Genomic DNA, 11,984 nt, shown 5'->3' on the forward strand with positions numbered 1-11,984 from the left:
AATTTGGGGGGATGCCTAGTGAAGACCCTCATTCTCATATGGAAACCTTTTGTGACTATTGTGATGCGATTTCTCAAACCGGTGTAACTCAAGACCAAATTCGATGGGTCTTATATCCTTTTTCTCTTATTGGCACCGCCAAACAATGGTTGAAAGGCCTTGATAAGGCTACTCTCGGAATTGATTCTTGGAAGAAGTTGGCTCTAGCTTTCTACAAAAAGTTCTATCCACCGGAAAATACTAACATGCTAAGAGATCAAATTACGGGTTTTAAGCAAAGGGATGAAGAATCTTTGTATGAAGCTTGGGAGCGGTTCAAGGGAATTTGTCGCTCATGTCCTCACCATGGACTTAGCGAGTGGTTCTTGGTACAACAATTTTGGAACGGTCTTTATGAAGATTCAAGGAACATTCTAAACATGGGATCAAATGGAATGTTCACCGAAGTTGATGACAATCAAACTTGGAATAAGATTGAGGAAATGGCGGTCCATAACTCACAATATAGTAGACCTCGCAAGGCTACTAGAGGAGGAAAGCATGAAGTGGACTCCATTACTCAATTGGGTGCTCAACTTAGTGCTCACATTGACACAATCAATTTGAAGTTTGAAAAAGCTATGGCTAGACTTGAAGAAGCCTCAAAATCACCAAAGCATCATGTTAATGCCATGACGGCATCTTCATCAATCCCAAGTGGGATATGTAAGAATTGTGAAACTTTGGGACATGACCAAAGTGAATGTAGGGGAACAAATGAACAAGTGAATGCTTTCCAAGCATACAAGAGTGGTACCCCTTATTCCAACTATTACAATGAAAACACCAAATTCCATCCAAATCTCTCATACAAAAGCCAAAATGTTCAAAACCCTCAAACAACATACACCCCACCTCCCATGAGAAACCAAAATCAAAGACCCTTTTACAACCAAAACCAAGGTTACCAAAATCAAACTCCATACAATCAACAAAATGACCAAGGTTTTGATGTTCAAAAAGCGGTCCTCCAAATGCAAAAGAATCAACAAGAGTTTTTCACTCAAATGCAAAAAGATAGTCAAGCAAAGGAAATCACCATCAACAACATCCTAGCTCACACAAAAATGTTGGAAACCCAATTGACTCAACTAGCATCTTCAAGCTCACAAAGACAAAAGGGGCAATTACCACCTCAAAGTAATCCCCCAAGACATGAAACGGTTAGTGCCATTCACTTGAGAAGTGGCACAAGGTATGAAGCACCGAAGAAGCAAGTTGAGGATGAAGTTGTGGAAGCTAGTGACAAAGAAGAAATTGTGCAAAACTCCAAGGATGGAGAACCATCAAAAGAAGAAGTTTCAAAGAAAAATGAAGACAAGGTCAAGGAGAAGGAGCCCATTGTGATTAGACTTCCTTTTCCAAGTCGTCAAGCCAAGCCCAAATTTGATGACCAACTTGGAAAATTTATGGAAATTGTGAAGAATTTGGAAGTCTCAATTCCTTTCACGGAATTAATCAATCACGTGTCGGCCTATGCAAAATACATGAAAGACATCCTCACAAAGAAGAAGTCGATCCGGAAACTTGAGACTATCGCCTTCACTAAGGTGAGTAGTGCAATACTTCAAGGGAGTTCACCTCCAAAACTCAAGGATCCGGGAAGCTTCTCAATACCGTGTACCATTGGCGACACCACGATCAACAAAGCCTTATGTGATCTAGGGACTAGTGTGAGTGTTATGCCATACTCGATGAGTAAAAGTTTGGGGATGGGAGAGCTTAAATGCACCAATATCATACTCCAAATGGCAGATAGAGATCGACGAAGACCCCATTAGGGATATGGGAAGATGTTCCCGTACGAGTTGGGAAATTTTTCATCCCGGTGGACTTTGTCATTGTTGACATGGAAGAAGACTCCAACATTCCAATCATCCTAGGAAGACCTTTCTTACACACCGCGGGTGCGGTGATTGATGTGAAACATGGAGAGCTCACTCTAGAAGTGGTAGATGAGAGTATAACTTTTAATCTTGACAAGACTATGAGAGCTCCACGTTTGCATGAACCATGTTTTATGATTGATCATTATAGCCGGAAGGATGATAGGAAGAAGTCGGAACTCCAATGGAAGAAGAAAATTGAAGATGCTCCATTCAAAGAGCAAGTGAATTGTAACAAAGAGAGCTTGCAAAGCTCATCAAAGTCAAGCAAAGAAGAAGAGGATGGCCTCATTGGCCAAGATAAGAAATTGGGAGAGTTATCTCTATCAACTCAAGAGATCTTTAGTGATCAAGTGGATGAAGTTTGTGGTCTTTGGGATGACGAGTTTGAAGGGATTTTTAATCCCTACATTGGTAATGCTATCGATCAAGACCGACAACAAGGGCAAAGGTCTATTGAAGAACTTTATCACGATAATGAACAAGCTTTTGATTATTTCTTCAAGGTGTTGAGCAACATCAACAACACCTTGGACATGCCCCCATGACATCTCACTAAGGATGAGAGTTTGGTGGAGTCCTCCCTAAACCACCATTTGTAAATATTTCTAACTCTCTAACTCGCATTTCAATTCTTGTATTGCATTTTTGTTATTTTTGGATTTTTATACTTTGATCAAGATAATTATCATGTTTGAGAGAAGTGAGGGAGGGACTAATGATTTCAATTGATGTGTAGTGCTTTAGCTTAGTGTGGGGATAGCAATTGCCTAGGCTATTCATGCCTTAGTAGTGCCCCCACAATGAAGAACACGAGATTTTGAAGAATGGAAAAATGACAAGGGATATGCAAGTACACGGATGGAACTGAATCCGGGTAAAAGGGGTAGAATCCGAGCGGTTTCAAGAGAATCCGCCCGTCTTCAGGCAACCCGGGCGTCTTGGTCAGAATCCGCCCGTCCTTCTGAGCTGAAATTTTGAAATTTTTGGACTGTTAGCAAATCCGGGCGACCTGCAATAGAATTCGCCCGTCTTCAGAAAGACGCCCGTCCTGAAATGAAAGACGCCCGTCTTTTTGGCTGAGAAAAACAAGAAAAATCCCTGGAAAGGAATCCGCCCGTCTTCCTTGAAAGACGCCCGTCCCGCGTTTACAAATCCGAGCGTCTTTGCTGAAAGACGCCCGTCTTTAGGCGAGAATTCCTGAAGCCCATCCAGACAGAATCCGGCCGTCCCGAAGGAAAGCCGCCCGTCTTCCCTCTGTATTTCAAATTTTTTGGGTTCTTTATAAACCCCTCCCACATTCATTTCTTCATTCCTTCATTCAAAAACATTACCCATAAACCCCATAACTCAAAACCCTCATCCTCTCCATCACAAAAACAAGATTTCCTCAACTACATTAACCAAAATCAAATCAAAACATCCTTTTAACAACAATTAATCACTCCTCTTTCAACAAAAATCAAAACCAAGCACAAAATCTTCAACCTTTGAGCCGATTTTTGAATTCATAAAGGCAAAGCCTTTCATCTTTAAATCGATTTGGGTATACTTGGAAATTGAAGATTTTCACTCTTTTCTTGGTTTAATCATCAATGGCAAGGACAAAGGGAGCAACAAAAGCAACAAAGGCAAAGGCACCAAAGGCAAAGGCACTCTCAACAAGACAAAAGAGTCTTCAAGCAAAGAAAGCATTGGCTATGGTGGTAGCTAGCCCAAACTTGGAAGTGCAACAACAACAACCTCCCTTGGAAGCAACAACATCTACTACTCCGGAAATTGCTCAACTTTCGAACTATCCGGAGGTAATTTTCATTTCCAAATCCCATAGGGACACTTTTGCCAAGTATGCTAGAAAATCCTTTCTATCCACCAAGTTTATTTGTGAAGATGCCTTAGATAATTTGGGTGTCCTTGAGCAAACTAGAGCTTTCTTTGAAGCCATGGGGTTGAAAAAATTGTTTGAATCAAAAGAATTGACATACCCCTCCCTTACCTTAGAATTCTTGAGTTCTTTGAAAGTTAACAAGGTTGAGACTATGGAAAGCATCGTGTTCCGCCTAGCTAATGTGAGTAGGCGCATCTCCTTTGAGTAAATGGGTAAAGCTTTGGGTCTTAGTGATTCACCGAGTTATTTCAAGAATGTTGGCAAATATGACCCCGCTCCTCTTTGGGAGGCGATTTCCGGAAGGAAATTTGAGAACTATCATGCTAGTCGCGCTCTATTAGTCCACCATCCGGGCATTAGAGTGTGGCACAAGGTCATAGGGAATACCATCATTGCAAGAAAAGACACCAACCATTTCACCAAACTCGATTTTGTTCTTCTTGAGTCGGCCTTAAACATTGGAAGGGAACACACCAAGCCTTTCAACTCTCTAAGGCTTTTGGTGTATAGATGGCTAAATGTTGATTGTGGGAAGTAAGGCACTACCGTTATTGTGAATGGAGGTCTAGTCACTCTTTTAGCTAAATACTTTGATCCGAACTTCAACAAGGATAGCAAGTATGCGGCGAAAAAGGGTGGTCATCTCATTGATATTGATACTTTGATAAACAAATACAAGTGGGTCTCTCATAACCCTCTTGACACCAAGTATGGATGGCTCACTAGTGAGGCTAGATCTTTTACTTTGCCTTCGAATATTTATCGTTTAAGTGTCCACCGGACCAACTATCTCCTTCCCCTTTCAAAAGAGGCCGAATACATTATCCGACAACAAAGGGGTGAAATTGAAATGCCCTCCTCTTCCATTGTCACTGAAAGAAAAGTAGATCTATATACTTAACATATTCATATATGTTTTATTTAATTTACTCATAAAATTAATGGTGATCTTATGCATGCAAACTTTAAACAAAATAAAGAAGAAATATTCATCCTTACATTGGAATTTCGGTTTCTAGGGCACAAGAGAGATCTCCTTCTCTCTTGTTCTTGTGCTTTCCTTTATGGATGAACAAAGACCCAAGTATAGGATCTCTCCCAAGGATTAATACCCAAAGCACACGCTTAATAAAATTAATATTATGAATACTAGACAATATTAATTTTGTAAGAAAAATTAACCCAAAAATTATTTGGTTTTTACTCCCAAAACCGGTTGAGAGAGAGAGGAGAAAGGAAGGTGAAATATTTTATCTCTCTAAAATATTTTTGATGAGATGAATGAATGAATGAACAACAATAACATTATTGTGTATAAGGTAAAAATTAGAGGAAAAACCAAAGTGGTTTTTGCCTCTCTAAAACCGGGTGGAAGAGGTCATGGGAAGGAGCCAATGCATGCTCTAGTTGTTCTTCACAATGAGCAATAGGTATGCATGGCTAGTTTAGTAGGTAATCATGGTGCTTACCACTAACAAGATCAACTTAATATAAGCCTAATCTTCCTCATATTTTCGGCACATATGGATAACATGGAATCCATTTTATTTTTGTCAATATGTCACATATCACATGTCACATAAAATTGCTATGTATTTTTAACATATTAAAAATCAACGTATTAATAAAAATACATCATATACAAAAATCGACTTAGTAATTCATAATTACTTGTACCAAAATATTTTACCAATTATAAATCACAGCAATTTGTATTTATAATAATTCATTCAATTTCAATTGTTTCTTTAAACAATAATTTCATCTGAGTAATGAAACAATTCGATTACTCAGACCGTATCTTATTTAATCAGATTATAATGAGATACGTAAATTTTACTTCCAAAATCGTCCGTCAATTTTAAAGTAATTTAATTAACTCGTAACGTTATACGATCAATTAAATGATCAATTAAGAGTGTTGCCCTATAGGTATGACCTAGGGGATCAACTGATCACCACCGTCGCACGACAGTAATGTCAAACTCTAGTCAGCCAATCATTACCGATATGTGTGGACCAGTTGACAGTAAAAATACTTCCCAATTGTATTCTTTATAATGAGACTTAAACATGTGATCATCATGATCAACAGTCGTGATCGCATTATTGTCGGAGGACACATATTCCAACAATCTCCCACTTGTCCTCGACAAGTGTGCGTCACCAATTCTCTTGTCCTATTACTATCTCCCACTCAATGCAAGGTGTCTTTCAGGTCGTACTTGCAAGTGATCATATCGAGAGTGGTTTCCTCGATCTGGAGAATAACTGATTGACCGGATTTATCCACTATGGATACATTCCGAGCGTGGCCACGCATTTCCAGTTCATTACTCCTCGAGTGGCCCTGAGATATTGTTATAACCCTGACTAGGGGTGGACAATTCCTATCGCACTCATTCCCTTCGACTAGCCACAGCCATCATAACCCAAAATATGCCCATTTGACCCCATTTACGAAGGTCGTAGTAACACAAATCAAAGTTAATCTGAAACTGTGCCATCTTAGGCGAATAGTCTTTAGTCAAAAGAATCGACTCATTTGAATACTATAGCAGCTCTCGCCACGACCAGGCTATATAAATTTGCCAGAATTCTATAAGCGGTCATTAGGCCCGACAAAATGTTCCTAACAGTCTGCCTATGTGATCGACTAGTCATCTCACATGACTCTATGCCACTTGAACTTGCCATCAATCGCATCACACTCTAGTCACTTCGAGACGTCACCTCATACAAGTGACTATGGGCAAATACTATGTTAATCCGTGTTCACTTTAACGGGGTTCAATTGTCACTACAACCCGTTTGGATGTAACAATGTATAAATTAAAGATAAAAGACAAATGTGATTGTTAACATGAACAAAAAAAACACTTTTATTTCATTTCAAAATCCAACAAAAACTTGGTACACGTTTAAGTCCCATGGACGCAACATGTCCATCATGCTTGGCCTGCGATAAAGGCTTGGTGAGCGGATCGGCTATGTTGTCATCCGTCCCAACCTTACAAATCGCAATTTCCTTTCTCTCAATGAAATATCTTATTACATGATATTTTCTAAGTACATGTCTAGATCTATTACTAGACTTTGGCTCCTTAGCTTGGAAGATTGTCCCACTATTATCACAATAGAGAGTGATGGGATCATTGGCGGTAGGTACTACTCTTAGACCTTCCGTGAATTGCCTGATCCACACAACTTCCTTGGCGACTTTCGACGCCGCAATGTACTCAGCCTCCGTTGTTGAATCCATGTTACTGACTTCCTTGAAGCTTCTCCACCTAACGGCACCACCATTGAGCATGAAAACGAAACCAGCTTGTGATTTCATGTCATCTCTATCTGTTTGAAAACTCGAGTCCGTGTATCCATTAACACGTAGTTCAGTGTCTCCTCCAAACACCAAGATAGAATCCTTAGTTCTTCTTAAGTACTTAAGGATGTTCTTGACAGAAATCCAGTGACTCTCACCTGGATTTCCTTGATATCTACTCGTCATGCTCAAGGCATACGAGACATCAGGACGGGTGCATATCATGGCGTACATGATCGATCCGACAGGGGAAGCATAAGGGATCGTCTTCATGCGTTCAACATCATGGGGTTCGGAGGGAGATTGAGTCTTGCTCAATATCGTCCCGGTTACCATAGGTACCAATCCCCTTTTGGATTTGTCCATGCTGAACCGTCGAAGAATCTTATCAACATAAGACTCTTGACTTAGTGCCAATATCCTCTTGGATCTATCTCTATGGATCCGGATACCTAATATGCGTTGTGCTTCTCCTAAATCCTTCATTTGGAAGTGGTTACCTAACCACTTCTTAACAGAAGATAACATCGGAACATCATTTCCAATGAGTAGTATGTCATCGACATACAAGATTAGGAACACAACATTGCTCCCACTAAATTTCATGTATAAACATGGTTCCTCAACACTTCGAGTGAAACCATTTTCCTTTATAACATGATTGAATTGATGATTCCAACTTCTAGATGCTTGCTTAAGACCATAAATGGATCTCTTAAGCTTGCACACTTTGTTAGGATTCTTGGAATCAACAAAACCTTCGGGTTGTATCATGTACACCTCCTCTTCTAAATGCCCATTTAGAAAAGCGGTTTTGACATCCATTTGCCATATTTCATAATCATGAAATGCGGCGATCGCTAACAAAATCCGTATGGATCTTAGCATGGCTACGGGGGCGAAGGTCTCATCATAATGGAGACCTTGGACTTGGGTAAATCCTTTTGCCACTAGCCTAGCTTTGTAGACATCGTCATGTCCCTCTATGCCATTCTTGACTTTGAATATCCATTTGCATTGAAGAGGTCTTGCCCCTTTAGGCAAATCTACCAAGTCCCAAACTTGGTTTTCATGCATAGAATCCATTTCGGACTTCATGGCTTCAAGCCATAAGAAAGAATTAGGACTAGAGATTGCGGTCTTGTAAGTAGCGGGCTCGTCACTTTCTATAAGCAACACATCAAGTGTTCCATCTTCTTCGATAAGTCCCACATATCGATCGGGATGACGAGAAACACGGCCCGTTCTTCTAAGAGGAGGAGGAATAACCGTATTAGACGACGAAGGAACTTCTTCTTGCGTCTCTATCTCGGTTTGTGGCTCTTAAACTTCATCAAGTTCAAAATTTCTCCCACTCTGTCTCTTAGAAATAAATTATCTTTCTAAGAAGACAGCCTCGCAAGACACAAACACTTTGTTATCTTGAGGTTTGTAGAAGTAGTATCCTCGAGAGGTCGAGGGGTAACCTACAAAGATGCATTTTTCGGATCTTGGGGCAAGCTTGTTGTCGTTCTTTGTCTTGACGTAAGCATCACATCCCTAAATCTTCATATAGGATATATTGGGGATCCTTCCCGTCCACATCTCACATGGAGTCTTTTCGGTGGACTTTGTGGGACTATTGTTCAAAGATCGAATTGCGGTTTGAATCGCAAATCCCCAAAACGAGTTCGGTAACTCGGTTTGATTCATCATGGATCGAACCATATCAAGTAGGGTTCGATTCCTCCTTTCGGCAACACCATTGAGTTGTGGTGTTCCGGGTGGAGTAAGTTGTGATATAATACCACAACCTTTCAAGTGTGAATCAAATTCAAGACTAAGATATTCTCCACCACGATCGGATCGTAGTGCCTTAATCCTTTTGTTCAATTGGTTCTCTACTTCGTTTTGAAATTCTTTGAATTTCTCAAACGCTTCACTCTTATGCTTCATTAAATAGACATACCTATGTCTACTCAAGTCGTCGGTGAAGGTTATAAAGTAGTCATAATTACCACGAGCGGTGATACTCATTGGTCCACATACATCGGTGTGTATGAGTCCTAATAGTTCACTAGCTCGTGTCCCTTTACCACTAAAAGGATTACGAGTCATTTTGCCAAGTAGGCAATATTCGCATGTACCATATGATTGATAATCAAATGGTGTAATCACATTAGTCGAAATTAATCTTTTGATGCGATTCTCGTTTATGTTACCTAATCGACAATGCCAAATGAACGCTTCACTTGGGTCACTTGATTTGAGTTTCTTTGATTGAATGTTATAGATATCATAAGTCGGATTTGAGGTCTCTAAAATGTAAATGCCATTGATGGAAGAAGCTTGGCCTATAACCAAATCATTCCTTGAAATAGTACAACGATTGTTCTTAATGACAAAACAAAAACCGTCCATGTCTAGCATGGCGATTGAAATAATGTTTTTAGAGAGTGTAGGCACATAAAAACAATTATGTAAATACAACTCAAATCCGTTAGGCAAAGCTAAAACATAAGTTCCTTTGGATTCGGCCGCTACCCGAGCTCCATTTCCAAGGCGTAGATCCACATCTCCCTTGCTAAGCCTCTTCACGTCTCTTAAACCCTGTAAATGATTACAAAGGTGAGAACCACAACCGGTATCTAGTACCCATGTCGTAGTTGAAGTATAATTTATATCAATAACATAAATTTCCTTAGGAATTTTACCTTTTGGAGTGATGATTCCTTCCCTTATATTTCGCAAATATACGGGACAATTCCTAAGCCAATGTCCCATGCCATAGCAATAATGGCACTCATCATTAACTTGCTTGAAGTTTTTGATTTTCTTTCCCTTCTTCTTGAACTTTTTGCCCTGTGAAGCAAGAGCTTGATAGTTTGAGCTCCCACTAGCTTTGGCATCTTTATCTTCCAGAGACAAAGATCCTACAGATTGTATGAGGTAGTCTTCCTGAGACGGGCTCACACGAAATCTAGTAGTAGTAGGTGGTTTAGAAGAAGTGATGAAGTTAAGGTTTCCATCCGAACCTATCCTAAAATGAAGTTCTCTAGTAGTGTCGAAATCATTGTTGGACAAACGTCGTCAAAAACATTGTGGTAAGACTCAATAGTTATCGGTGCGGTAGCATGTGATGGATTCATTGTAATGAACTACAAGTATGGAGGAAAAGGAAATATTAACATTTGTCTTTTTAAATCATACTTGCAAATAAATTAACAAGATATGAACATTTATATAGTGACCTCTACCCAACTATAATAAATGATTCCAAGACCCAAATTCATATCGACTTAGGCACGGTAGGGCCGATTCATCCTTTATCAATATAACTCGGTGGATTAACGTTTAATCAATTCTACTTTTAGAACTCTTGGTCGATAAAATTACTCTAATGTTTATCTATAGCCCGGAACACATGCGACTACAGTCACGAATACTTCCGTTGAGCTCAATCCAAATTTCGAATAAATGTGTCCATGATCCAAATCCACATCAACTCGGGCACGGTAGGGCCGATTCATCCCTTATCAACATGAATTCGGTGGATAGACATTTATCACCCACTTCCCCTACGTAACAAGTTTTGTACCCCGGTAGGGCCGAGTGCACTCCCTCGCGAAATAGGTTTTCATGGTTTCTACTATTTGGTAAGGCTATGTCTCAATTGATTGTTTTAGCGAGAGGTCATGTCAATTTATTATCTATCACGTTTTAAGTGAACTAAAGCGGTGAACTACGATAATTCTAATTGACACGGTCGATAAACTCGATGAAAGATGATGCATGTTTTAGTTATGGCGATTTAGCGATGCATGTGACATATAAATAAAATGCAACGCATTAAAAAAAAATCCTAGTATGGCCTTCCTAGAATAGAAAATCTAATTAACTATTACATATTCGGAAACCAACTCCATTGGTCCCTTGAACTTCGGTTGTGACACGCATCTCGAGGTAACACCGTCTTTATGTATCGCCATCTTGAAGAAATCCGTCTTTGGGAACTCCGAAATAAATAAAATTACATAATAAATTACATAATTTCCTATTATACATTTGTAACTAAAATAAAATAAATCTATTAAAATTACAAAACGGTGATACGAGATCACAATAAATTACAACCGAATCGATATTCCCATACATTTCGGGAAATACCAATTAAAAACTAAGGCCATACTAAGTAAAATTACATAATTCAAAAATTACATAAAATAAAATTATGACAATCATAAAGAAAATGCAGCATTATAATATGTATGAACATGCCCAATTTTATGCTAAATCGCCTTTAAGTAGCCAATATCGTATATTACTCGGTTTTTACGGATTTGCGTGATTCAACATTTTAAAATCACAAAAATTACATAAATTCATATTTATGCATAAGTTAATTACCCTAACCTCTTAGGACTCAAAATTTAGTCTTCACTAATTATTTGACCATAATTAACTCATATTTCTAATATTTGTTCATTAATGGACTTAAAATTATAATAAAAAGCTATAAACTTCAAATAAATCACAAAATTTCAAATAAATTTGAAATTTGAAATTTAAACTCATGAACATTCTGGAAAAAAAAAACCATGACACTCATAATGTTCAAAAACTAAGGTTAAAATTTTTGAAATATTATCGGAAAAACTATGTTGCGGTTTATCGGTTTTAACAATAAAATCATAAAAAACATGAGAAAAATTATATTCACCAACTTTTCAATTTTAGATCTGAAAAAGATAATAAAATGCAACATGTGACGTTTTTCCTTAGTCATGGAGTATGTTTTATTAATATTTCACTAATAATGTCACTATTTATGCTATTTTTCTTCAAAAATCATAAATCATGCATAAAGACT

General features: G+C 38.6%; 1 non-coding gene across 1 annotated transcript; it reads right to left on the minus strand.

Annotated features, from left to right (window-relative positions):
- Nucleotides 1-245: 245 nt before the first annotated feature.
- On the minus strand, nucleotides 246-352 carry LOC141638560 (small nucleolar RNA R71). The gene has a single exon (XR_012542109.1). It is a non-coding gene; the product is annotated as a small nucleolar RNA R71 (small nucleolar RNA).
- Nucleotides 353-11,984: the final 11,632 nt, after the last annotated feature.

The sequence above is a fragment of the Silene latifolia genome, unplaced genomic scaffold (genome assembly GCF_048544455.1).
Source record: "Silene latifolia isolate original U9 population unplaced genomic scaffold, ASM4854445v1 scaffold_20.1, whole genome shotgun sequence".
NCBI lineage: Eukaryota > Viridiplantae > Streptophyta > Magnoliopsida > Caryophyllales > Caryophyllaceae > Silene > Silene latifolia.